The sequence below is a fragment of the Equus quagga genome, chromosome 13 (assembly GCF_021613505.1).
Source record: "Equus quagga isolate Etosha38 chromosome 13, UCLA_HA_Equagga_1.0, whole genome shotgun sequence".
NCBI lineage: Eukaryota > Metazoa > Chordata > Mammalia > Perissodactyla > Equidae > Equus > Equus quagga.
The window spans coordinates 96,876,735-96,904,015 of record NC_060279.1 but is presented as its reverse complement, the minus strand read 5'-3'; the positions used below and the strand labels follow the sequence as shown (position 1 = coordinate 96,904,015).

The following is a 27,281-nucleotide window of genomic DNA, read 5'->3' as shown; positions in this document are numbered from 1 at the left end:
GGTTACAACTTCCTAGAACGGAATTCTCCTTTATCATCCTTGCCAGGGTGGGATTTGGTGTTCTAGGAGCTGGACTGACCCTTGGTTCAGTTGAAGCTCTGCTTTCTTCCATATATTTGCCCCTCTCCCTTGCCAATCACCAAATTAGAAGACAGGCTCAAGACTGGTGCACAAATTAGCCTCCCCAACTAGGTAAAGCTGATGGTAAGCAAGACTGTGCTGCCCTGTTTTGCATTGTTGAATCCTGTCTAGCCTCTGTTATACATTTAGATGACCTATGTTAAAAGTCTGCCAATTAATTGGAATTCAGGGACAGATCTGTGGGATTGGAGCCCTCCTTAATGTGGCTGTGGATAATGTCCCTTGGTCTGGATTTATTTGTGTGTCTTAGAATGGATCTTTGACTGATGCTAAGCTCAGGCAAGAGATTATACCCTGTGCCTTTTCCAAACAGGCTTTGGCCCCTGATTTAGGGCACTCAGAGGAAACGCTATACCCTGTGTGATGTATGGACCCATCAGGTGGGCCATCAGATCCTGGAGACCTCCATCCTATATACTACTTTTGTTGTCTCCCCTTTCCCCCCACACACCGACCTCTGGTAAACATCATTCTACTTTCTGTTACTATGAGTTTGACTTATTTTTTAATGCTTCCACATTTCAATGAACTCATACAATATTTGTATTCCTGGGTCTGACTTACTTCACTTGACAAAGTTCTCTAGTATCCTCTATGTTGTCACAAATGGCAACATTCCCTCCAAAAAAGAAGCTTTAATAAAAGCTGAATAATATTCCATGGTATACATATATATCTCCACACACTACATTTTCTTTATCATTCCTTGAGTTGTAAAGTAAAAATAAACAAGTGAAGTACATTGCACTAAAAAGTTTTGGTACAGAAAAAAAATTTTAAAAAGAGACAACTTACAGAAGAAGAGAAAATATTTGCAAATCCTATATCTGATAGGGGGTTAATATCCAAAATACATAAGGAATACTCACACTTCAATAGCAAAACCCCCCAAATCACCAGATTAAAAAATGGGTAAAGGACGGGAATAGACATTTTTCTGAAAAAGACAATAAAATGGCCAACAGGTATATGAAAAGACACTCAACATCATTAATCCTCAGAGAAATGTAAATCAGAACCACAATGAGATCTCTCTTCACACCTAAGGCTGGCCGTTAGCAAAAAGATAAGAGATAAATGCTGGTGAGGATGTGGAGAAACTGCAGCCCTTGTTCACTGTTGGTGAAAGTAACAGTGCAAGAAAGTAAATGGGTGCAGCCACAATGGAAACAGAATGGCAATTCCTCAAAATATTGAAAACGGAGCTACCATACAATCCAGAAATCCCACTTATGGGTGTGTATATAAAGGAAGTGGAAACACAATCTCCAAGAGATATCCGTATTCCCAGATTCACTGCAGCATAATTCACATTAGCCAAGATATGCAAACAACCTGAATACATTGACAGATGAATGGATAAGGATCCACAGCAATCGTTACTTTATAAGACATAAGTCAGGTTTGAATTAACCCCTTCACTGTGCCAAGGGCTGCATTGGATGTTTTCCCCTAGAATCAAGAGGATCAGGATCTTTGCTAGAACAGAGGTCTGGGCAGCAGTAGCAGATGAATGTAAGAGTTCTGATGAGTAGTCCACTCAGGAGTGGGCACTTCAGCATGTCAACTAAAGTTTATTTCCTCTTCTCTCTCTCTCTGTCTAATCCCTAAAGCTCTTTCATGAGTGATCACCTGATGGGTCCGTACATAGCACAAGAAACAGTCTTTTCCCTGAGTGCCCTACAGATCAGGGGCCAGCTTGGTTGGGACACACAACTAATCAGGCATAGGGTATAAGTCTTTTCCCTGAGCTTAGTGTCAGTAACAGCTTTATTCTAAGACATACAAATAAATCCAGGCCAAGACACATAATCCACAGCCACATTAAAGAGGGCTGCAATCTCATAGTCCTATCACAAAGTGCCAACTAAGTAGTGGAACTTTCAGCTTAGTCATCTAAATCTACAACAGAGGCTCTATAGGACTCAATCATGCCACACAAGGCAGCACAGCTCTGCTTACCACCAGCTTACCTAGTTGGGGAGGCTAGACTGTGACCCGTCCTGAGCCTGTCTTCTAATTTTGTGATTGGTAAGGGAGAGGGGCAAATATAGGGAAGAAAGCAGAACTTCAACTGAACCAAGGACCTGTCCAGCTCCTAGAACACCAAGTCCCACCCTGGCAAGGATGAGAAAGAGGGAAATTCCCTTATAGGAAGTTGTAGCCCCAAATTAACCTACATCCACAAGTATTTGGATTCCCGTAGAAGACAGGAGCAGAAAAGGCACCACTTTCACAAAGTCCTTTCCTGAATCTAACTTCTACTTACCACTCAAGCCTTTTTCTCTATTTTTAGGCATAGGGAGTGTCCTGGAAAAAAACATACTTCCAGAACTTTCTCCTGGGGGAGGTGGGTTTGCACACTTTCTGTCCTTGGGGCATTCTATCAAAAGGTCATGGTGACATGATAGTTTGTTCAGCTCTGGGGTCATTGATCTGAGCAGGTGAACCTAGAGATAGAAGCAGAATGGGGAGCTGATTGGGCAATAAAAGAGTTAGACCAGAGAAACAGAGTATTTGCAAAGGTGGTTCAGAAAAAGCAAGAGGAATGAAGGCTCCCACAATGTATAGAGGGGGGATTCCCACATGCAAAGCCATGGAGAAGACAACACACAATTAGTTACCCAGATGTGGTGGCTGAATGGGATCTGATGGATAGAGAAGGAAGTAACAGGAGAATTTGGGAAAAGGATAAGCTAAAAGGGAAGAAAACAGATGCAAACAACCACAGTCCCTGAGCTGTGACTAAAGGAAAGTTAAAGGGAGAGACTACCCATGGACCAGAGAACTATATAAGCACAGTCAGACAGAGATAGGTGGACACAGGCATGGGGATACAGCCAAGGGGCATGGAATGAGTTCAGCCAAGGGCGGGCCTTGGAAGAGGGTAGGACAATTGGGAGAGATCTCCCAGAGGTAATTGAGCAGGGCATACTCAGTGTTATGGGTTAAATTTTGTCCCCAAATGTTCATGTGTTGAAATTCTAACCTCCAGTGCCTCAGAATGTGACCTTATTTGGAAATAGGGCCACTACAGTTCTAATTAGTTAAGATGAGATCAAACTGGAGAAGCATGGGCCCCCAATCCAACATGTCTGATGTCCTCATAAAAAGGGGAAATTTACAGCAAGATACACACACAGAGGGGATGGCACATGAAGATGGAGGAAAAGATCAAGGTGATGCTTCTACACACCAAGATTGCCAGAAAACTACCAGAATCTTGATCTCAGACTCACAGCTACCAGAACAAGACAAATAATTTTCTTGTTTAAACAATTAGTTGTGGTACTTAGATACACCAGCCCTAGCAAAGTAAAGTGACCAGCATGATGCCAAGAGCAATGACTCAGTAGGATGTTGAGGACCTCCCTCCCACTTCCAATTCTGGGGTTGATGCAAGAGGACAGTGATATGATAAGACCTGGAAGCACCTGCTCCGTGGTGATCAAATAGAATAAAGCTCCTGGGAACTGCTGTGTGGCTGTCACGCTCAGGCTTCCGCCTCCTCCTCACCCTCTGACCATCGCTTTTCAGCCCTGCAGTCAAGCACTTTGTAAGAAATATCCTGGGTGTGCATGTGGAGAACCTGTGGAAATCCCTGAAGGAGGTGAGGGGGAAGCCAGGGATGTGGGTGGAGAGTGTGGGCATCTGCTCTTCTCCAACTTTCTCCAAACAGACAGTCAGGATAGCTGGGGAAAGGTAAGTGAGGAACTGAGGGGTGGGAGTTCTGGTCTCAGATAGGATGATGGAGAGAAGATGCAGTGGGTATGTTTTGGAAACCCACCCTTGGCACCGATCCTTTGTGTGGAAATACGCAGTTCAAAAAATAGACAAAAATCCCTGCCCTCGCTGAGCTTACTTTCTAATGGATTGAGGAGTCTATTTATTCTGTCATAGTTTCATGGTTCTATGATCTATTTTATTTAAGGGTAAGTGTTTCCATGACTCTGTTATCCAAGGAAATAGTGAAGATCTGAGTATACTATTCTGAGATTCACCAAGTCTCTCACTTACAGTGTGTATTACACAGACACCCAAGGGCCAGGAGCAAGAGAAGGAGAATCTAAATTGGAGCTCTATCCCCGAGTCTCCTGTTCCCTCTCTGTTGCTCAGCCATTAGGGGGTCATGGGAATTCCTTGTTGTCAAACAATGAATCATAGGGTCAGAGCGGCTCTGGGACCTTCTCCCCCAGCCCCACCCTGTTCCATGCATAAAAACCTTGAGGCATCTATTGAACAACTTAGAGGCACCAACCACACTCAGATGGGGACAGTGAAAAGGATGTAGAAATGTGGAAAGGTGGAGACAGAAGGAAAGGAGGGAGGGAGAGACAGAGGGACACACAGGGAAAAGGAGATAGAGAGAAGGAGGGAAAGAGACAGCAGGGGAGACAGGGATAGAGAGAAAGAAAGAAAGACAGGAAGAGAGAGAAGCCTTTCCCTTATGCTCTCTCCAACGTCTCTCTGAGTTTGAGGTAAGTCTCTTTTTCTCTCTCTGTCTCTGCCTCTCTATCTCTGTGTAAGTCACTCTCTGTCTACTTCTTTCTGTCCCTATCTATCAATTTCTCTATCTCTTTCTTTATATCTTTCTGGCTCCCTCTTTGTCTCTCTGCCTATCTCTTTCTTAATGTTTCTCACTCTATCACTGCCTCTTTCTGCCACTGCTACTCTTTCTCTCATTCTTCCTCCCACCCAACTTCCCTCCCTTTCTCTCTCAAGTCGGATTCCTTGTCTCTATTCCTCTCTACTTCTTTTCCTCTCCTCAACTTCCTCTGTATCTGGGCCCTGGGGGAGGCATGTTCCAGATGGAGATGAGGGGTACATCTATCCCTTCCCCAGCCACAACCGCTCTCACCTTCATTTCAGATGCTGCCTGCAACTGCCTTAACCATGGATCTTTTGAGCACAGCCATCTTAAATTCTGGCCCTGGCTCTTAGCTGTCTTTTCCTGACTCTTGGCTCAAGGCGCAAGGAGAGACTTCCCCCAGGACCCAGACCCCCTTCCATTCATGGGAAACCTGCTGTAGCTTAGCTCCCAAAACATGCTCACATCCCTCACAGAGGTACTAAACCCTTAGCTTGAGGGCAGGGGAGACAGGGAGGCCAAATGTAACTTCTGTGTTCCTACCCACAGCTCAGTAAGGAATATGGCCCTGTGTACACCTTGCATCTGGGATCCAGGCAGGTGGTGGTCGTCAGCGGATACCAAGCTGTGAAGGAGGCTCTTGTGGACCATGATAAGGACTTCAGTGGCCAGGGTGATGTCCCCTTATTTTCCAAGTTCAACAAGGGAAATAGTAAGCCTGATCCTCCTCTCCTCTATCACAGAAAACACTTTCTCCATTATTGCAGCATGAAAGAGAGAGATAGTTATCCAATATTGGTGTCCCTCAGGGTCATTGATCCAACTAGTCACATCAGATGGCATAGAAACTGCACAGTCCAGGACCTGGGATGAAGTTGTCCAACTTTCACCATCCCCAGACACCATCAATAACTTAAATTTTACTTTTTTGTTGGAATCCCCATTTCCATTTCAAGCTCAACCTTAGTATAATCAACCTTTATTTTAGCATCAAAATAATACTCAACTTCCATCTCAACTGACAAGTCAAATGATCCAGAACCAGTTCTGACTGTCCACCTAGACCTCAACTCAATCTCCGTGATAAATTTCCATAATCAATCCCATCCTAATCCTATTGGTGAAAATGAATTCATAATTTCTCTCCAATCCTTAGCTCCATCTTCTATTCCAAATACTGTCCAATTTGGCCAGACTCAAATACCTATTTTCCTTCTAAATCCTACAAACGCAATCACCCAATCCAACACATTAAATAACAAATTCAACTTCAACCCAAACCAAAATTCAACCTGAACACCAACATACAAAAACCATCCCCTACTCCAATATCATTTGAAAAAGTAAAAACCTCGTAGGAGAGTGAAATCAGTGTGGACTCAAAAAGAAAATCCAGCCCTGTCACTAAGCAGACTGGAAGGACAGAGACAGAAAGCCAGCTACAAAGTTAACTGGAAACATTGCTCCTCCCAACATCATGCAGTAGTTGTAAAATGCCATAAAGACCCTCTATTTTGAATGACTACTGATTTTTTAAACAATGACCTCAAGACTGCTTTTTTATACCCACCCACTGCTGGAAATATGCAATTATCCAATCACCCATATCACATGATTGCATCCAATCGCTAGGTAATCCCCACTTCTCCTAATCCTTCTTTAGAAAGAAAAAGTAATACAGAATTTACCCCACTTAACTTAGACTTCTCAGGATTCTTAAGCAGAGCCCAGATCTTATACAAGGCACTTATCCCATCCCACTTTATGACCGGCACGCCATGGTGGCTCTGTAGTGTCTTTCCTCCGTGTATCAAGTCAATTGACCTGATTTTGTCACACTACACTTTTGTCCCTGCTGGTCTTTGGCTGATTATGATTTAATATATTCTACCCAGGCCTGTTATATTACCAACCTCACCAACTCAACACCATTCTGATCACCAATTTCAATATAATCCACTAATCCCATACTTGATCTAATCTAATTCTCTTGCTTCAACTCCTTGTCAATCATATTGCCCAAACAAACTACACCTTATCAACTCCATTGTAAACTCCAAGTGCATCCACCTCAAATGCTAGGTCTAACCCTTGGTGACAATTCAATATCTTGTCCTATTTGGACTTGAGAAAATAGCTATTACTGTGTTTCTCAAACTTTTAAAGCTCACATTATTTATTCAGAATATTAGGTTTAATGTTAATATGAAGCTAAAAAAGACGGAGGCCTAGCTGAAGGTGAGTGACCTGGAGACCTGCACCCTGGGCTCACTCTCTCAATCCTGCAGAGTCCCATGGGGAACCTATGCTCATTCCATAGGGTGAGTTCCAGATGTCTGACTTGCCTCAGAGTGTCTGGGGGCAAAAATCTTTCTATTAATATTGAGATCACTTCCCATTCCCTACCTTCATCTGCTCCCTCTAGCTTGAGCTTATGGCTACCACTGTCCATGTATATTGGAAGAGGGAGAGGAAGAAGGTAGATAAGGTCACCTTATTAAATTGTGGCAGTAAAACATCTGAGAACGTACATAGCGTGTTGTTAAAAACAGCCACCATCTACGTATTTCATACATAGTACAAAGAAAGCAACCTGGGGTCTGCCATATGCTAGCTGTGTACTCTTGGCAGGTAGCTTCCCTGATCTGACCCTCAGTCTGCTATTCTGAGGAGACTGACAGAAGATTCAATGAGATAATGTACTTCATTTGTTTTGAGGCCAGCAGTTCAGAGTCAAATAATTGGCCCTTACCCTCTCAAAGCCCTTAGTCTAATGGGGGAAACAGCCCTGTCACTAGGCAGTGATATGACGAACTCATCAAGGTTGTGAAGGGAAAATCCTGGAAGCTCTGGGAGCCCAGAGAAGAAGACTGATCTGACTTGCGAAGATCAGGGAAGGCTTCCTAGTGTAGAGAACTTACGTATTCTGTGGTTCTCCAAGCAGTATCAGGGAAGAGAGACTCACAGGGCAGTGATCTCCAGGAATGAATGTCAATTGAACTAGCTCCTCCACTTTTCTTTCAGCTATTGCTTTCTCCAATGACAATAAATGGAAGGTCCTAAGAAAGTTTGCTGAACAGACTTTGCATAACATCAGGATGGGGAAACAGAGCTTCGAGAAGCGCATCCTGGAAGAAGTCAGCTTCCTGATGGTAGAGCTAAGGAAAAATGAAGGTCAGCCCTGGTCCTGGCTCTTTGACATTTGACTTTTTATGTCAAAGTTACTTTGTATGGGAGTGCAGGTTGTGCACTGCAGCACTCCTGGAAGCTTCATTCACTTAGACTCTAATGCGAATAGCTTACCCTGGAGTGCTGCAACCAAGTATTTTGGTTTGGGGTGCTGTGTTCCCTTGATGAATAGTGGCAGGATAGATTGATGCAGTAGCAACTGTCATTTGGTCCTGTTATCTGTCCATATGGTATTTGGAGTCCAGCATATGTAATTGTGAGGGAGATTATGATGATGATGGTGAGATGATGATTATACTTTGAACACTCACTATGTTTCTGGTACTATGCTAACCACCTCAGTTCACATAAGCCACACAATAATCAGGAATTATAAGGAAATGGAAGCACAAAGAGATAAAATGACCATCTCAAAGTCATAACGCCACTTGGTGGAGGAATCCGGCTCCAAACGTAAGTTGAACTGGCACTAGAGTTCACACTTAACCAATGCAGTACTCATCTAAGATATTATCTTTAGAACAATACCTGTTAAGACTTAAATGGTTGCTGTGTGTCAGACGCCGTGCTAAGTAATTCACACATATTAAATCATTTCATCCTCACAATAACCACATAGGGCAGGAACCATTACAGAGGAGGACACAAAGGCCCATAGAGTTTAAATTACAGAGTCTAAGGTCACGAAGCTAGGAAGTAGTGGAACTAGGATTCAAAGCCAAGCCAAAATTGGTGCTCATCCACATCTTGCTCTGTGCTGATCCAAGGAAAAGAGGAACAATTTAAATAGCATTATGGAATTTCTGCTTTTGGTTAAGGTAGAGTAAAAGAGAGGTCAAGCTCTCTAGACTTCTCAGAGAAGTCAACTAGTGAGGAGAGAGCGGCCAAAGTTGAGACTTCCAAACATCTGCAGAGGGTCTGTTTGTGTCTATCTGAGACTGCTCAGCACATGCGTATGAGGAACTACCTGAGGGCAGGGGAAGAACCATGAAAAAGAAGCGTAACAGTCCACGTAGCTCACTCACGCTGGAGAGAGCTCCTGTTTCCTCCGCCCAGGTGGAAAATATTATAATATGGCACATTAAGTAGAGCACTTGGAAGGATACTACTTTAAGAGTTGTCTAAGATTATCCCTAGACTACAATATACTCTAATTCCATCTAAAAAAAGCCTAAAACTAGCCTCCAAAGGAAAAATTGCTTCCAAGTAATTTAACTGTACCCCATATTAGGGCTTAAGACTACTTATAGAAATAAGAATATACCTGGTGCCCAACAATATCTGGCAATGAATAAAAAATTACCAAACATTTAAGGATACAGGAAAATATGGCTGATCTAGTTATCATTGTGTAGCACATTACACCAAAATTAAACATCTTAAAATAAAAAAAAATTATCTTCCAGTTCCCGAGTAAATGCAGGAGCATTTACTGGGTAGTTCTGTATCAGAATCTTCCTTTAGGTTACTGTCAAAGGGTTGGCCAGAGCTTCATTCATCTGAAAGCTTGGCTGGGACTGGAGGATCTGCTCCAAGCCCAATGATCTGATTGATAGCAGCAGCCTTCAGTTTCAAAGCACGTGGGCTTCTCCATAAAGCTGCTCACAACGTGGCAGCAGGCATTTTCTAGAGTTAGCGATGTGTGTGTGTGTGTGTGTGTGTGTGTGTGTGAGAGAGAGAGAGAGAGCGACAGAGAGAGAGAGCGAGCGAGAGAGAGAGCGAAAGAGAGGAAGAGAGAGGGAGAGAACTTAGATGGAATCCAAAGTGCTTTTTACAACTTAATCTCAAAGTAACATACCAGAATTTCTGTCCTTTTCTATTCATCACACAGATCAACCTTGCTACAATGTAGGGAGGGATTACACAAAGTCATAAATACTGGAAGTGGAGACCATTGGTAATCATCTTGGAGACTGCTACTCATGATCCATAACGTTAAGAAAAGTCAGTCAATCTAAAATGACCCAGAAATGACTCAAATGATAGAGGTGGTAGACAAGGGCGTTAAAGCAATTGCTGTAACCATATTCCATAATTTCAAGAAGTTAAAGGAAAACATAGGCATGCTAAGGAGAGACATGGAAGATGTAAAAGAGACTAACTTGAACTTAAACATTGAAAAATGCAATGTTTGAAATAAAAACAATAATAGAAGGGATTTACACAAGATTAGATACTGCAGGAGAAATGATTAGGAAACTCAAAGACATAGTTATCAAACCTATAATAATAAACACGGTGTGAAAATAGAACACAGAAAATTGTGGGACAACTTCAAATGCCCAAATAGATGTGTAATTGGAAGTCTCAAAATAAAGAGAGAATACAGGAAAATTAAATAAAAGAAAGGATAAAATATCCCATAATTGGTAAAATTGAAAACCCAATGTAAACTACAAGCACGAGAACATCAAGAAAACTATACGAAGACAGACCATAATCAAGTTGTCTAAAACTATTGATAGAAAAATCCTAAAAGCAGCCAGAGGAAGAAAGGCACATTATACAGAGCAAGAAAAATAAGAAGACAGTCCACTTACAGTTGAAAACAGTGGAAGCCACAAGGCAATCGAACAACCTCTTTAAAGTCCTAAAAGGATGAAAAAAACTGTCTACCAATAATTTTATGCCTGATAAAATTATCTTTAAAAAAATGAAGGAAAAAAATAAAGACTTTTTAAGGCATACAAAATCAGAATGAAATAATCATCAACAGACCTTCACTACAAAAAATGTTAAAGGCAATCTTTCAGGCAGAAGGAAACTGATCCCAGATAGAAATATGTATCTACACAAAGGAATTAAGAACTGTGGGAGTGGAAAATATGTGGGTAAAAAGGAAAGACCTTTTTCTTACTTTAAAAAACTCTTTAAAAGTGTTTGCATGTTAAAGGCAAGAATAACAACAATGTACAGTGGGATGTCTAACACACGTAAAAGTTATGACAGCAGCACAGAGTCCAGGAGAAAGAAAATTGCAGAATACTCTCTTAAGGTTCTCATAGCATACGTGAAGTGTTGCGTATTTCTTGAAGGTAGACTGTATTATGTTCAAGATGTATACTATAAACCTAAAGCAAACACTGGGAGAAAATACTTACAACTAATAAACAGCACCTACTATATATTATGCTCTGTGTTTAGTATTTTAAATTTATAAAATGAATCCTCATTGTAATGTATGAGGTGGATGCTACTTTTAGCGCCATTTTAAATAGGAAAATGACATAACGAGATGAATAGCTCTATGCCTTGGTCGTTGAGCCTTCATAACTCATGGGTAGACAAAAGTATCAGGTGCCTCTGCAGGTTTTGATGAAACGATGCATGTAAAATACTAACATTTCCCATCTGTGAAGGGGTCGTGATAGGAGAGGCCCTGAACTGAACACATGGCACAGACTCCTTGTGAAACTTCATGAGGTGGAAACTGTTATCTTTTCCATTTTTCAGAGGTGGAAACTAAGGCTCAGAGAAGGCGGTAGTTGGCGCACAGGTCACATTGAGAATCAGGGGCCAAGCCAGGATTCAAACGGTCTTACTTCAGATTCTGAGAAATCTAGGGTGTAATGTGGTATAATGTCGAACTTATTGTGATGTATATTTCCCCTTATTTTCTGTATTTTTTCTGTTGAGTCATTGGGTCTTTGGGTGTAGCGCCTTGTGTGGTTTATTGATGACCGACATAGTAGCATGGTCAAACATGCCCTGTGGTACTGTACTGTATGGTTGCACTGAGACCCATAACTGGGGGCTGAGTTCTATAAGTTGTGTACTTGTGAGTTGTTTATAGAGTTTCCAAGTGTTCTGTTGCTGGATACTGCTTGTGTGTCACCTTTTCTGTCCTATTGCTTTGATTTATTGTGTCATGATGCCAATTGTAATGAGTTCTGTACTGTCTGTCTTGTTGCTGTGTGTCATTTTGATGTTGCATATTGCACTGCAATTTGCCATTTTTGTATGTGTGCCTTGTGTTCTGGAATACTCCAGCACATGTGTTATTACACAGCCATGTATTTTGTATGGTGCCCCTGTGTCTTCTGAAGTGTTCTGAGTTTCCCTGTGATTAACCTTATTATTGAATTTTGTTGTGTTGCAATACACAGCTGTCGTATTTGCTGTGTGTGTGGTTGCCATGTCTTGTTCAGTGTTCACTGGGACCTGCTGGGTTACTATATACTTTTGAGGTTTTGTTAGGCTATATGTTGTGTAGCCAAGTGCATGTTCTGTGCATCAATTATATTTCTGTAGATTAGTTGTATGACATTTGAATCAGTTTTTTTTTGCTGCACAAACTCTGTTGTGTTGCACATTGGAGGTCCTGAGTGGTGGAGCAATCAGACAGTGTCTTCACCCTCCTTATCCCCCACTCGTAGGCCAGCTCTTAGACCCCACTTTGGTGCTGAGACGTTCTCTGTGCAACATCATCTGCTCTGTGCTCTTCGGCAGCCACTTTGACTATGAGTGACCATCAGTCAGCTCCTCAGTGACAACTTCCAGATCATTAACAGCCACTGGGGAAAGGTTGGCCATCTGCTGAATGTCCATCCAGGATGAGTTGGGCAGCTTTAAGAACCGGGGGACAAAATTTTTGGGTTGGGGGGTAGGGCATTCAAAATTGGGGAACAGAAAGATTGGGTGGGGAAAGAGGACACCAAGGATCAGAGATTACTGGGATAAGGAGACACCAAGTTCTAGTATGAGGTGGCAAGATTACCCCACAGGGCAGGGGTTGGAGACACCTCACTGACCACTTCAGAAACCTCATCTCTAACCTCCTGGCCTATCCCACCCATTCCTCAGCTGACACTTCAACATCTCGTTTCGTGTCTCACCTCTCCGCTCTCCCTTACTCCCCTGGTTTATATCTGAACCCACCCTTCCTTTTTGACTCTCTATATTTCCACCTGCCCCTCCTGCCCCTGCCCCACCCCTAGATGTACAACATCTTCCCAAGGCTCCTAGACTGGCTGCCTGGGCCACACCAACGTCTCTTCCATAACCTGAAGTGCCTGAAGCACCTCATCACCCTCAGCATTTGTGAACACCAGGCCTCCTTTGACCCAAACTCTCCCTGGGACTTCATCGACTACTTCCTCGCCAAGATGACACAGGTAAAAATTGCCTGGAAGTCCCATCTCTGTCTGACCTGGAGCTTGTCTGCCAGCCCTGCCCTAAGAGAAAACCAGGAAGCTCAACATCAGTATCAGGTTGGGTAAGCTCAGAGGACAGGATGGAATGTTCTGAGATGCTCCTGCCCACCACATCTCAGGTAGAGCCCAAATACCTGGGTGCTTTGCCCTAGAAAAATTAGTTAACCTCATCCTCTTCCTGGATCATCAATTAATGCTCATTAATGGTCACTAAGGCACCCTCCAAGTCTCTGCTTTCAGGCCTTGGAGTGAGATGTATCAGGCCTTCCTCCTCCACATCCCCCAGTTCACCCAAGGGAAGGTTTAGATGGGGCAGACACTGACACACAGAAATAGATGTACAAATCTGGTGGGGTAATGTTGTGGATGTTCAAGCAACAGCCTGTGGCTACATACACCCTACCCTCAGGAGCATGAGGACCTGATGACCCACTTCAACTTGGAGACCTTGGAGACCACCACGCACAATCTGCTCTTTTCCAGCCTAGAACCCTTGAGCATCACGCTGCTCTATGCCTTCCTCACTCTGTTAAAGTACCCGAAAGTGCAAAGTGCGCCCCTGAACCTAACCAGGAGCCCTTCCCATGCAGTCCCACTCTCAAATCTCACATTGTACAGAATCAGTTCTAAATCTCCCATCCAAAGAGCCCTCCCAGCCTTACACATGCACCCTTATAATTGCATTCTCCATCTTATTCAAAGGGCCCTGAATCTTGCTTCCAATCTCTCCCACATACCCTGTCACCATTTTCCAGACTCTCTGGAACTCTGAATTCAGCTCACATGCACAAGGGGTACATGACTCAAACCTTCTGCCCAGAAGCTTTGCTCACGTGCTCAGTTCTAGCCTCCAAAAATTCTCTCATATCTCCTGCTATCTGTCCACCCACATTTCCTAGAAACAACCCCAGTCCCTCAGCGCCATGACCCAACCCAGTCATTTTCCATCACCTGCTTCTGTGAACCGACCAGCCCAATTAGCATTCCTTTCCCTCCCTGTCTTCCACAAATCCCAACGAGTTCCTATGGGCCCGCCTCCTGCTTCAAAAAGTGAGAATAGTTTCCCTCTGACTATCCCACAAACTCCTACACAGAGGCCCAGCCTCAGTGACAGTGCCTTCAGCCTCTGATGCCCACAGCCCACGTACAGGAGGAGATTGACCATGTGGTGGGGCGTGCACGGCTACCGGCACTGGAGGACCGTGGGGCCATGCCTTACACGAACGCCATGATCCATGAGGTACAGCGCTTTGCAGACATCATGCCGATGAGCTACCCACACCGAATCTCCAGGGACACAGTATTCCGTGGCTTCCTGCTGCCCAAGGTGTGTCACCAGCTGATATCCACCTGGGAACCTGACAACTGTCACCTAGACCCTGGTTACCAGCATCTGATACCCTAATCGCCAGCACTCAGGGCCTTGGCAACTGGCACCCTGAGCTATAGCAATGGCATCCAAGGTCCTGGCACCCAAAACGAGACCTCTTCCACAGGATTTCCTCCTGTGCCCAGACACCTGGAACCCATTCTGAACATCTCGCCCCTTCACAAGTCCAGGTTCTCCTTCTCAGGACCCCTCTCCAGAACCTGGGGCTCATGGGATTATCCCAAGTGTTCTCAGAGACCACTCCCCTTTCCCAGAACACCAAGTCAGGGATCTGAGATGCCCTTTTTGAGGAGGAGGCCAGGCCCATAACTCAGAACCTGGTCCACACATCTCAGTCTGAGACCTGCACACGGCTCTTGGGACCTCAGACTTTAATTCACCCAACACTCTGTATTTCAAGTCCCCAAGGCCTCTAGCCCTGGAGAATGTGTGTTCTGCTTCTGAGACCCATGCTCTGGCCCCCCATACCATTGATTTCCACATCCCCCACGGGGCACAGATGTTATCACTCTCCTCAGCACAGTCCACCAGGACCCCAGTCTGTTCATGACGCCCCAGGAGATCAACCCTGAGCACTTTCTGGATGCCAATCGGTGCTTCAAGAAGAGCCCTGCCTTCATGCCCTTCTCTGCTGGTGAGTAGAATGAGGATGGGAGTCACAGCCTTGGAACAGCCAGAATCTCATTCTCCTACCTACATCCCTCAGCCCTGATTACGCTCCTCACTTTCACTGCCTTTATTCTAGCTTTAGAAACACAGAAATCCCAAGGCAGTGTCTGCTTTGTCTGCTCAGAGACACACCCAACTCTCACTGTCCAATTCTGTAGGTAGAGGCAGAGAGTGATGAAAACCTTTGAGGTAGATATCGTAACATGAAGTCTCCATTTGTTGCAATAGAGTTGGTTCTAATTTTTCTTATTTTAGTCTACTGTCTTGATGGAAAAAATATTGATGTTTACATAGTAGCAAAATAATAGAATAATTGTAAGAGAAAACACTTATGCTATTGCCAACTGTGCACACCCAGCACATATGAGAAAGACTACAGAAATGGTTTAATAATATGGAGACAGAAATCAGGCCTGTGGGGTCTGCATCTTGGCTCTGTCACCAGTAGCTCTGTGGCCTTTGGCAAGTCACTTAACTTCTCATCCCATCTACCATGTCAACTCACACCCTATCCCTCCACCAGGGAGTCGGATGTGCTTGGGACAGTCGCTGGCAAGCATGGTGTTCTTCCTCTACCTCACCACCATCCTGCAGAGCTTCTCACTGCAGCCGCTGGGGGCGCCCGAGGACATAAACCTGACCCCAGTTGGCCCTGGCCCCAACAAGATACCAAGACCCTTCCAGACGCGTCTGTGCAAACGCTGAGACTCCGCCCACATTCATGCCAGTGCTTCTCTTCATCACACTTTTTCTGTTTCACTTTTTTTGCCTCAAACCTTCCACCCCACCCCAAATAAGTCTTCTACTTGTTCTAAATCTCCATGGCTACCTGCCAATCCAGAGTCAGCAAAAGCATGAGGGAGGGGAAGTCTATGCTTCTCTTCTAGTCACTCAGGGACCCTGAAGCTTGTCCATGTCTCACCTTTCTCTGGATTTTTTGTTTGGTTTCCTAGTAAACTTATCATGGAAATAAATTCAATGTGGTCTGCCTTGATTTAAAGGAGGAGAATGGTCCTCTGGGAAAGGCAGAGGGAGGTCATCTCTGCCATTTCTGGCTGCAAGGAGGGAGCTGGAACAGAGAGGACGTCTTGCTCTCACCTCAGGGAAGCTGTGGTAGTGGAATCAAAATTTGTAGGGGCAGGCTGGGAGGTAAAGACTGAAAAGGACTAAATATAGAGAGCAGAGAAAGAAGAACCAAGGCAGAAGGGAAAAAAGACAACAACCCAGAAGAGACACTCCACAGAAAGCAGAATGGGAGAGTAACAGAGGGATTTACAGAGAAATAGACAAATAGAAAATGAGAACCAGAGAGCGAAAAACAGACACAGAAAGAGAATAAGAAATAATGTCTTACACCTAATAAACCATGTGCCTACCTGGGTTCTGAATGCTTTAAATGTACTCACTCACTTATACCCAAAGTAGACTCATAAACAAGATACTGTTATTAACATCTCCATGTACAGATTGGGAAACTGAAGGGCAGATAGGCTAAGTCACTTCTGTGGTCAAAGAACCAGGAAGAGCTAGGGCTGGGTTTTAAATCCAACTTGTCTGGCACCAGTGTCCGTGATCTTAAGCACTGCTTCTCAATAGAAAGTGAAAAGGCAAGAATACTATCCATTCTGGTGGTCAGTGCCCTGCGATAGCAGATGCTAAATATTTTAAATATCACTCTGACAACTAATAGTTGCTGGACACTGTACTAATTAGTAGAATTATGTTGGAGAACAAGGCAGACATGGTACTTGTCTCATCATGTGTAAATTCTTTTTTTCTTTTTCAACTCTGGTTCGATTTATTTTGGGTTACAAATTGATCTGTTTGTCTCTTCAGAAACATGTTCTTTTCATAAATATTACATAATAATTGAAAAGGTCAAATGGTTCAGTATTTGTTGATATTCTCAAGAATTCAAAGCATATCGAATCTCCAAAATATTCCTACACATTCAAGTACTAAATATACAAATGTCTTCAGAGTTATGGAAATTATTCCTAAAGGTTTATGAAAATTTCTAAACATATAACTGATACATGTAAGGGATGTTCCACCTTCATTATATGTTACTCCCAACTACTAGCATTCCTTTCTGAGGAGGTTGAGCTGAATAAGGTAGTAGAGGAAGATATTTTCTCCAACCTGTAATAGGATATTATTTGCACGTGACTTTTAAATCTATACTGTGGAAATTAATAAAAGAAATTTTAATTAAATTGGAGTCAGGAAAGCCTGGAGGGGGAGCTCTCATGCCCTATCACACATCATCAATACCCCAAACAGGAAGACAGAAGCTTGCAACTTGGACAGGAAGTAAAACTACTTAACTACTGAAGGAAGATTTGTCTCCCCACTTGGCAGCAGTCCAGACAAAGAGAAGCCGTTGTTGCCCTCAGCAGTTACTTTCCCCCAATGGGCTTTCCTTTAGAACAGCCCCTCCCTACTCCCCCTTTTTTCTCTATAAAGGCAGCTCCCATTCTTTATGGGATTTGTCTCTGATTTGCCATAGCAAAACACCCTGAATTGCAATTCTTTTGGCTATTCCCAAATAAACTCATTCTGAGGAAAAAATAAAAGGCAGATTTGCTTTTTAAGTTGATTTATATGGTGTCAGAAGTGAGATCCAAAGGAGGCAACCCTGGAGAGATGGTGACTCCCAGAATCAAGTGAAGTACCTGCACCCAGCCCCTTGTGCTCATTGCTTCTGTGAGTTGCCGCCTGCTTTCAGTTTAGCAAGGCTCCTCTTGGATTTGGCGCTCTGCTCCCTTTGTGTTCTGACCTCTCACTGTTTATTCAGGATCTGGAGATGCTTTGTTCTCTCAGCGGAGGAATTTTCTCCTCTCAGGGGAGAAATTTTGTCCTCCAGGTCCAAGTTTCTGTCCTTGGGCTCAAGGCATCGTCCTTGGTGAGTACTCAGTTGTTTTCTGAAGGTAACAGTTTCTCTCTGGGCTTGGGTTTGCTGAAAATCCATGTTTTCTTTGGTTTTCAGATTCCTCTTGGAATCATGGTTGGGGATCCGGCAAGTTTTCTTTTGTTTTTAGATTCTTTTCGGGATCAGGGCTAGGACTCTAGCAAATTTCTTGAGTTTTTAGAGGAAATTTCAGAAATGGGATCCCAGTAATCCAAGTGTTCTGAGGGAAAACCTTCTTCAGGGATGCTGGTCATGTTTATGTTTGAGAACTTTGGGTCCCCTACGTGCATATTTTTAACTGAGTGGGCCAAACAGACCAAAAGCAGTCCGGAATTGCAATGGCCATCATGAGGAAATTTTGATCTTCCCAAACTAGCTTTTCTTGGAACCAAGTTGGAAGACTGTGACTCTAAAATTAAGCAAAATAAATGGTCTGTTCATTTACATTGGTACCTGGAAGCTTTTGGATATGCACAAAACTCTAAAATTGCCTCACTACAAGATAGTTTATCTAAACTACTTGAAACAACTCAAAAACGGAGGGAGAATAAAATGGCTTCAGAAGCCTCATGTTCCTCTCCCCCTCATTCCTTGTCTCAGGCATCATCTTCGTTGTCTTCCCCGACTTTTTTGTCTCAGGCCTCACCCTGGCAGCCATCTTGTGTCTGGGCTCTGCTCCCAATACTGTCTTCCTCTCTTCTCCTTTGTGAAAACCTGCCCCCTTTAAGATCAGACCCTCTGTGGATTCAAATGCTAAGCCTGTAATTGCTATTTCTAAGTTAACTGGAGCAAATAAACAACTAGAAGTAAAATTTTAAACACCAATTCCCTAGACTTTGGATAACAGACAAAATGACTCCAAAAACAGTTCTCAAAGGATCCTTACAGCATGCAAAGAAAAATCTTCAGTAAAAGAATTTGGCCACTGAATAAGTAACCTTACCTTAGTCCATCTGCCAGAAATACAGTTTGGATCCAACTATTCTTTTGAGTTTTACACCTGAAACATGTACATTTCATTTTAAAATGAAAGCTATGAGGTCTCTGTTTATGTCTACCTCTGTGTCTATGTATGTATGTTATGGAGATGTGATATTTTTCTATCTCCACATGGTATTGCTAGAATTGTTAAAAAGTCCTATTTAATTGGCTTGAAATTAGGTATTTATAAAGTAAGTATTCCAAAATCTCAGAAATATAATAGAAGCTAACTTAAGTGCTTTTCAGGTTCATGGTATCTAGAATAAATCTTTAGTAAATAAAAGCTAGCTTAAGGTTGTTAGTGTAAGGAAAAAAAACAGACATGACTTCAAGTTGTTAGTCCTGGGTGTAATGAAAGTGTGCAAATTTTCTCTTTGCCTAGGTTTACTAGTCAAGTGGGTTCATGCTGTCTCTGTTACAAAATGTGTGAGCAAGAACGTAACTTAAGATGGTAGTTGGCTATTTAATGTCTAATCGAAGCATGATTGTTGAAAGTAAGTGGTTAAAATAAATATAAACAAGTTCAAAGTTTATACGAAGTTAAACTAAATAATAGATAGTCACTGAATACCTAAATCATTTTCTAAACAAGATAAACTATTAAAACATTAAATACTGAACATAGGTTTGTCTACTTTTGGCTACCTATTGCAAAGAAACTAAATATAAATTTGGGTCTATCTTGTGCCACATTGAAAGATTGCACTATTCAAAAGTGCATATTCCTAGAAATTATAAAATGTATTTATAGTTCTGCCAGTCCACAATTGCTTACTTCTTAGTTTTCACTAGGAATTGGGGATTCTAAGGGTTAGGAATTCTAGTATCTGTAACCAAAACTACCAGAAACAAAATGGGAAACATCTGTGTATACAAGGAAAGTAGGATATGTGTTTCAGAAAAAGAAGATATAAGAAATGGAAGTGCATTTTGCTGAAGAAAAAGAAAATAATTTTGTCCTAAAGAAAGGCTAGTTCATTTCAGACCTGGAAAAAGGAAAAGAGGAAAAATCTGAATGTAAAAAGGAAGTTGTATATGGTTTATGGAAAGGAATCTCAGGAAGAGAATTTTACGAATGGTCAGGATTGGCTAAGATTGGAACAAATAAATTCTAATACCAAAATAAGGTGATACACATGAAAATTTGGCTTTCTTTTCAGTTAAGAGGACAAGGTTTTCTTGGGTTATTGGTCTGCTCTTGATAACAGATTGTTATAGCTGCCTTACCTTTAAACAATATTCCTAGAATACAGGTTTTGTGTTTTGTCAGAATAATTTCCTGTGTTGTTTTTATCAGCAATTTCATTACTTAAGAAAACTGAGTCTTCTTAATATTGAAGGAGTTAGATTTTACTCACAACTATGTAATCTTTTATGTTTGCCTTTGAAACCTGTTATTGTTACTTTGGTCAAATAGATACTTACATATTATTTCATAATGATCTGTGATCCTATTTGGTCAAGTGTCCAAACCCTTTGATATTTTTGACAATCTTCCCAAAATATTCAAATTCTAAATGACATTTTTTTCTATTGGCGTGTAATTTTGGAATTTTCCAGAGGGCACCTGGGACATCTCAAAAGATTTATCCCCTCTTCTTATAAGAAGACGTATTACAGTAATTAGGCTTATTTGGTATGTCAAATTACGTGAGAAGCATGGTTGAGTAAGTGATAGTATACCTTTTTAGGTTATATTGTATGGGTGACTGTTACTGAAAAGTGTTCTAGAAATTGTGTAAAATTCCTAAAAATCTGATATGTCTGAATATAATGTTATTACCTGTTATTGTAGTTATTATCCAATCTTACAAAAGTACCCAAATTTTCTTGTCAATTGTATTTACCCACTTCCTTTAAAACAAAGTATTTTATCAGTTCCAAATGGTTATTGTTTTACTCCAATGCTTTTAAAATTATGTTTTACTTTCAAAGAGATTCATGAAAAAGACTTTAACAAGTACTCTGGAATACAGTTTTGGATAACTTTAAGATATAATACTGAACTAGGTAAGAATGTCTAAAACTCTAATGGAAAGCAGGTTGCTTTAATGCTTTATTTTCAAGATGTAAAGAACTCCTTTTTTTCTCCTCTCCTTTAAGCTATCTATAACTTACAGCAATTTGGTAAAGTGTATCTTTGCAACAGGGTTGAAATAGTTATCTTTTTCTCTCTACCTGATCTTTTAATATTCTTTTCATGACAATATATGTATTGCATGGACTCAGTGAAGATCTGTTCTCCTTGTAACAAAACACAACTGGAAATATTGGCTACGTTACCAAGGATTTGACTAGAATGCTGTATTTTAAAAAGCTGTACATGGGCTCAGATATGGCCAGACAACTTTAAGGAACTGCTTGAAAAGTCATCCTAGGACCTTGCTTACAAGGTTGCAGCAAAGAAATCTTAAAAAAGAGCTCAGATGGTCAATCACTGTTTTTGTTGCATTTACATAAATAATCAGGCCAAGTTTCATACAAACAAATTAGTTTTACTATGATTGTCTTTATTTTTAAAAAATGAGGGTACGGTGGAGAAAGAAATTATGCTTGTGCCTTTGTAGATGTTAAATTCTAGTCCTATTAATTGTCTTTAAAGTTTTGTTATATACCTATAAGCTTGACTGGATCCTAAATTCTTGTAGTTTCCTTAAATGTCTGGCTGTGATGCTCCAAACTGATGTTTCCAATTTTACTGTCCTTTAAATCTCCTTAAAAGAAACTATACAAGATCCTCCTCACTACCCAGATGGCAGCCAGACTTCAGGGACTCAAGCTTTGGGTACACATCTCACAGCTAAAGAGGGCTCCACTCTATATCTAGTCCTGAAAAAATGCTGGAGACCTCCAAATTGAAATGCCTAGGAAGAGAAGCAACTGCTATCTGAGGCAGACAGCTTTCCCAAGATGACTGGACCAGGCTTGTATACCCTCTTCCTGCTGCTGTTTCCTACTTTATTTTCTCCCTCTCTTTCCTGGAAGGACAAAGCCCTTGTTCCCATTTCTTAATCCTTTGCAAAAGAGGGAACCTCTCTGATTGCTGGATTTGCCATCAGAAACCTCAGTCTGTCCAAGACAGTAATGATTCTTTAGTTCACCTTTTAAGTAATTTCACTTGGATTCCAAATACTGTTCTTTGTGTAAATTGATCTGATGGCCCATTTTACCAACCAAGGGTGATAAGCCCTCCTAAATTTGTCCCTTGCTTTAATTTAACCCAGCCTTGGGAGAGGAAAACAAGATCTTTTGAATATTTGTATGAAAAATTCTGTAGGTCTGCCAATGTAACCCAGGGCATCTGTAAATTTCTTGATAACCATATATTTGGGCAATCTCTTGGTACAGAACAACATAGTATTGCAGCCTTGGCAATACAGTGCTAAAACTTCTATGCCAATGACAAGTTTATAGATGTTACCCCCTCTCATGGCGAAGCCTTATGTACACTCTTGGTTCTACCTTCGTATGTAGAAGTTTCAGTAATGGCCTTTATGCTTGGGCAACTCATTGTCTCGACAGCTGGAGAATACAAGGACAATATGCCCTTGCCATAATCACTGGCCTATATTTGCTACATAACCAAACAGAGGCCTCTCACTGGTCCATTCTGTTAAACCATTACAACTGCTTTAAACAAGAACTTCCAGGAGGCATGCACGACTCTGGGTTTGCCTCCATGGGAAGAGATTTCTTCCCATGGGTTGGAGTGAGTACCAATGAAGAAATGATCAGGAACCTCTCCCTTACACTAGAAGAGTTGGCTGACTCCACAGGCAAAGCAATTTCAGTTCAGCAATGGTCACTTAACTCATTGTCCAAGGTAGTTTTGGATAACTGTACAGCCCTTGATTATCTACTTGCTGGGCAAGGAGGTGTCTGTGCAGTGGTGAACACCTCCTGTTGCACATGGATAAGTGCCTCTGGGGAAGTAGAAACCCAGTTACATAAGATTAGAGAGCAAGCACATTGGTTACAACTAATTTAACCTAACAGTGCACTGTCATTTGATTTGTTCAGCTGGTTACCTTCAGGTCTGGGCTCCTGGTTTAGAATCATCCTGCACACTGTATTCATAGTATTTCTCAGTCTTACTCTGTATACTTATTGTGAAGTTCTGTACCTACTGCCTGTAAAAATTCTGTAAAAATGACATGCCCAATAAGGTGATGCTGGCTCAGCACTTCAAGATGATCTCCAACACCTATGACCTTGGAGAAATATAGACTTTAGACGGGAACTGCCTGTGAGTTCTGCAGCTATCTTTGGAAAATCTGTCACAAATATGCTAGCGTGGGAGCAGAATGTGACACTCAGGCCTACATATCAGGAGCATCTGACTTCCAGAGTCTGTCTGGACAAAATGGCCTATGAAACATGTGTTCAAGCACCCAGGGTTTCAGGACTAATCAGAATGCCCTGCGTTCACCCCACACCAGTGCCTGGCAGTACATGGCAGTGGTTGGATGTTCACTCGGTGATGAAACTTGAGTCCCGGAAGGCAAACCAGTGAAAATGATAGACTTGATAACTGTGGTGGATTGTGATAGATTCTTCAAAAATATTCTCTACCTTTCCTTTTAGGGCTCCTTTCTACACATATATTGATTCTCCCACCCTACAAATGTCCAGCTTGGCCATATTACTTGCTTTGGCCAATGGAATGAAAGCATAAGTGTTGAGTGTCGTTACAGCAAGAGTTTTAGGAGTCACTGTATGGTCTGCCACCATCCCTCTTTTTCTTCTGCTGCAAGAATAGCAAAATCCCTGAAAGGCCTGCTTCTTCAGCCTGAGTTCAAAATGAAGTCTTGCATCAGAATTTTGAGCTGACTTTCCATGAAAATGAATGTAAGCAGGGTTGGCCCCGTGGCCTAGTGGTTAAGTTCAGTGTGCTTCACTTTGGTGGCCTGGGTTCATTTCCCAGGCATGGACCTACACCATTTGTCAGTGGCCATGCTGTGGTGGCAACCCACACACAAACTAGAGGAAGATTGGCACAGATGTTAGCTCAGGGCAAATCTTCTCATGCAAAAAAAAAAAAAAAGTGAGAAAGAGATACAATTTTTTTTTTTTTTTGCTCAAGGTCTGTATTTCTTCCTTCTTTCTGGAAAAAGAAGCACACTTTTGCTGTTGTAAGCAATTGAAATTCTGGCATTGTTTGTTACCGCAGCAGAATTTAGCATAAGCTGACTGATATAATCATACTGCGGGCGATGCAATGAAAGAAGAAAGTAGGATCTGTGAGGGCTCTCATGTTTTGTGGATGAGATGCATTTTTGTCTCTCTTTGTTTTCCTTCCCTTTTTTTTGCTCTCTCTCTCCCACTATTTTCCCTCTGCATTTTTATTTTTTCATTATTTTCTCTGTGGATGTCGCTATCGGTGATTCTGTCTTTATAACTCTGAGGACATCACTCTCTGCCTGAGTTTTTATCTTTCTGTTTCTCTCTGTCTCTGTTTTAATAACAACAGTAGTAACAATAACAAAAGTGTTTCTTTTTCAATAATAAGGATAATGATTACTTTACTTTATATTCAATTGGCCAAAGAAAGTCTCAAAGTGAGTGGGGAAATACAAGTTTTGCTAGGTTCTGGAGAGGGGAGAATGGGAATACTGGTGAATAACCTTGATGACTAGTACAAATTTTGCATTGTTTCTGGGAGAAGTTGATCTCTGGAACGGTGTCAGCATCAGAACCTCCTCACTACTCTTTGCTCACTCTTTTTGTGGGCACAGAGACTACCAATGTTAATCTCTTTTCTTAATCGCTCTCATGGCACAGGTGGGTGGGGTAATGGAGAAACAGGATTACTTTATGCCCAAAGTCACCATGTTCTGACTTGCTGTGTGGGAAGAAGGGAATGCTATTCTGATTGTCTAAAAGGATAGCAAGGTCTCCAGCAGTGACTGCACATTAGAAAACATGATGCCGTTTGTAAAACTCTTTCCAATTGACAACTGCCTTGTGTTAGAAGCCACATTAGGAATTACAAACTACTTTGTGATGGATGCAGTAATTTGCAGTTCAAATCACAATTTTCATGTACAAAATATTCCATAATTTAGAGTAATGTTTTGTAAGGTTCTTTATTTTTTCCAAATGCTTTATAGCGTGCCAAGTATCTTAAAATGCTAAGCATCTTAAGTTTTAAAATTAAATGTAAAATATACAAAGCTGTTTACAAATGCTTTGCCATTTACAAATCACTTTACCAATGAATTGATTTAATGAATCATTCACTGTTTTAAAAGTGTTTTATTCTTCACCATGTATTTGATACTTCACTAAGCAGCTGTCCATTTTGAACCACTTCCGTGTGTACTCAGGTTTTTAGAAACAAAATGTTTGGAAATTTCTAAGCCCTTCGGTATTTTCCAAAGCAACCTAAAATGCACTGCCTTGCAGATGTGCAAGAGCATTAAACATAATAAAACACATTATAATGTACAGTCAATTTGTTAATTACCAAAACGTCATACTTTCTATTATATAGTACAATTTATGTAATTTGCAAGCTAAAATTTAACATTTTAGAATTTGCAAAGTACTTTTACAAGATATTTACAAGTTTATACGATATTTATTCACTCCGCAAACCCTTATTGAGCCTCTGCTCTGTACCAGGCACTGTTCTAGGCACTTGGCGACAAAATGTGCTAGAGGATTCAAGACTATGTCTGAGGTGGTTGTGTCCTTCGAAAGCTATACCATTTTATATTACTTTATAATTAACAAATCACAAACTTAACGAAGCAAGTTATTGTGGACAAATGCTGCTATTTACAAATTACTTTGTTATTTAGTGAGCTCAATATTTTATACTATGTATAAAATACTTTGCCTCTTGTAAATAATTTGATTCTTATTAAACGTATAGGAATTTATTTATCTTTCCAAGTTATAAAGTGTTTTGAAGTTTAAGAGCACTTTATAATTACAAAGCAAATCAATATGGACGGATCACCATGCATTTTAAAATAATCCTTTGCCCTTAGCAAAACCCTGTGAAATTTGCAGAGTATCCTGTAGTACACAGAACTCCTTGTTGCTTATAAAACATTTTGTAGCTTTTAAAATGCTTTGAAATTTACACAGCACTTTAACTTTTACAAAGATTCTAGATGGTACATAGGATAGAGTCTTTATAAACTCTGTGTGGTTTACCAAATATTTTGTAATTTATGAGAATTTTTCCTTTTTTCAAAAGATCTTAGCAGAGTGCATTGTTATAAAGTGATTTTCCATTTTACAAAGTACATATTTCTCAATTCCTTTGCAATGTTCACAAAGAAGTTACCATTCACAAAGGTCTTTACTTCTACCTGCAGAACAAATCAAAATAGAACAGCACTTGATGATGGCTTGAAAATTTCCAAAGCATGTAAAGGGAGTTTACAAAGTCCTTCAGCATTTATTTGATAAGTGTTCGGTGAGTGCCTATTGAAGGCCAGGCAGGGCAGTGATGTTGGGGTTAGACAGTAACCAGGGAGACATCCCTGCGCTCTGGGAACTGACATCAAGTCGGGGAGAAAGTAAATAAACAACATAATGGTAGGCAGTGATCAGTGGTACGAAGAGAGAGACCTGGCAGTGGTAAGGAGTGAATAGGAAGTGTGGAGGCTTAGTCAGAGAAAATGTCTTGAGTCATTTGGGAATGAGGGCGTTTATTCCAATGAGAGACTCCTGTGTTCACTCAAGCACATTGAGGGTTTTCTCCAAGGATTTCCTTTAGAAGGAGACTTTGTGTATTTCTCCTAGGATCTTCTCTCAACCCCAGGATATAGTATAGCCCAAGCTCAGTCCTTCCTGACTTCACTGCTGTGAGAAGTTACCATCTTCTCCCCTAGGCACTGCTTGGATGAGGAGGAGACATTTGAGGAGGATTTTGGCTTTATTTTGTCCCTCAAGGTAAGCAGATCACGTCTACCTTCTACCCTTAGGGGTTGAGGTTGGGGCTGACTTCTCCTCCTGGACCAAGGAGAGGCTTTAGGCCCTTGTTCTCTCTCTATTCGGTATCCCTATGGTAACGGAATGGACAAACTTTAAACAGGGGAAAACAAGGTATAATATGAAAGGAAATGTATCTGATCTTTATCCCTGCTTCCTGGGACTTTGTTATATTAATGAGGTGACTCATGGTAGGCCCTTAGATAGGATGGCAGCTGGTCAACCAGAAAGACCAATCATACGATTAGAGAAGCTTTGGAGGGTTGGAAATTGTGCCAGCTTGACCTCTGGGGAGGGGAAGGAGGCTGGAAA

The 27,281-nt window shown here is 41.5% G+C and overlaps 1 pseudogene; it reads left to right on the top strand.

Annotated features, from left to right (window-relative positions):
• Positions 1-5,034: 5,034 nt before the first annotated feature.
• Positions 5,035-16,027, top strand: LOC124251076 (cytochrome P450 2F1-like; annotated as a pseudogene).
• The last annotated feature ends 11,254 nt before the right edge of the window (positions 16,028-27,281 follow it).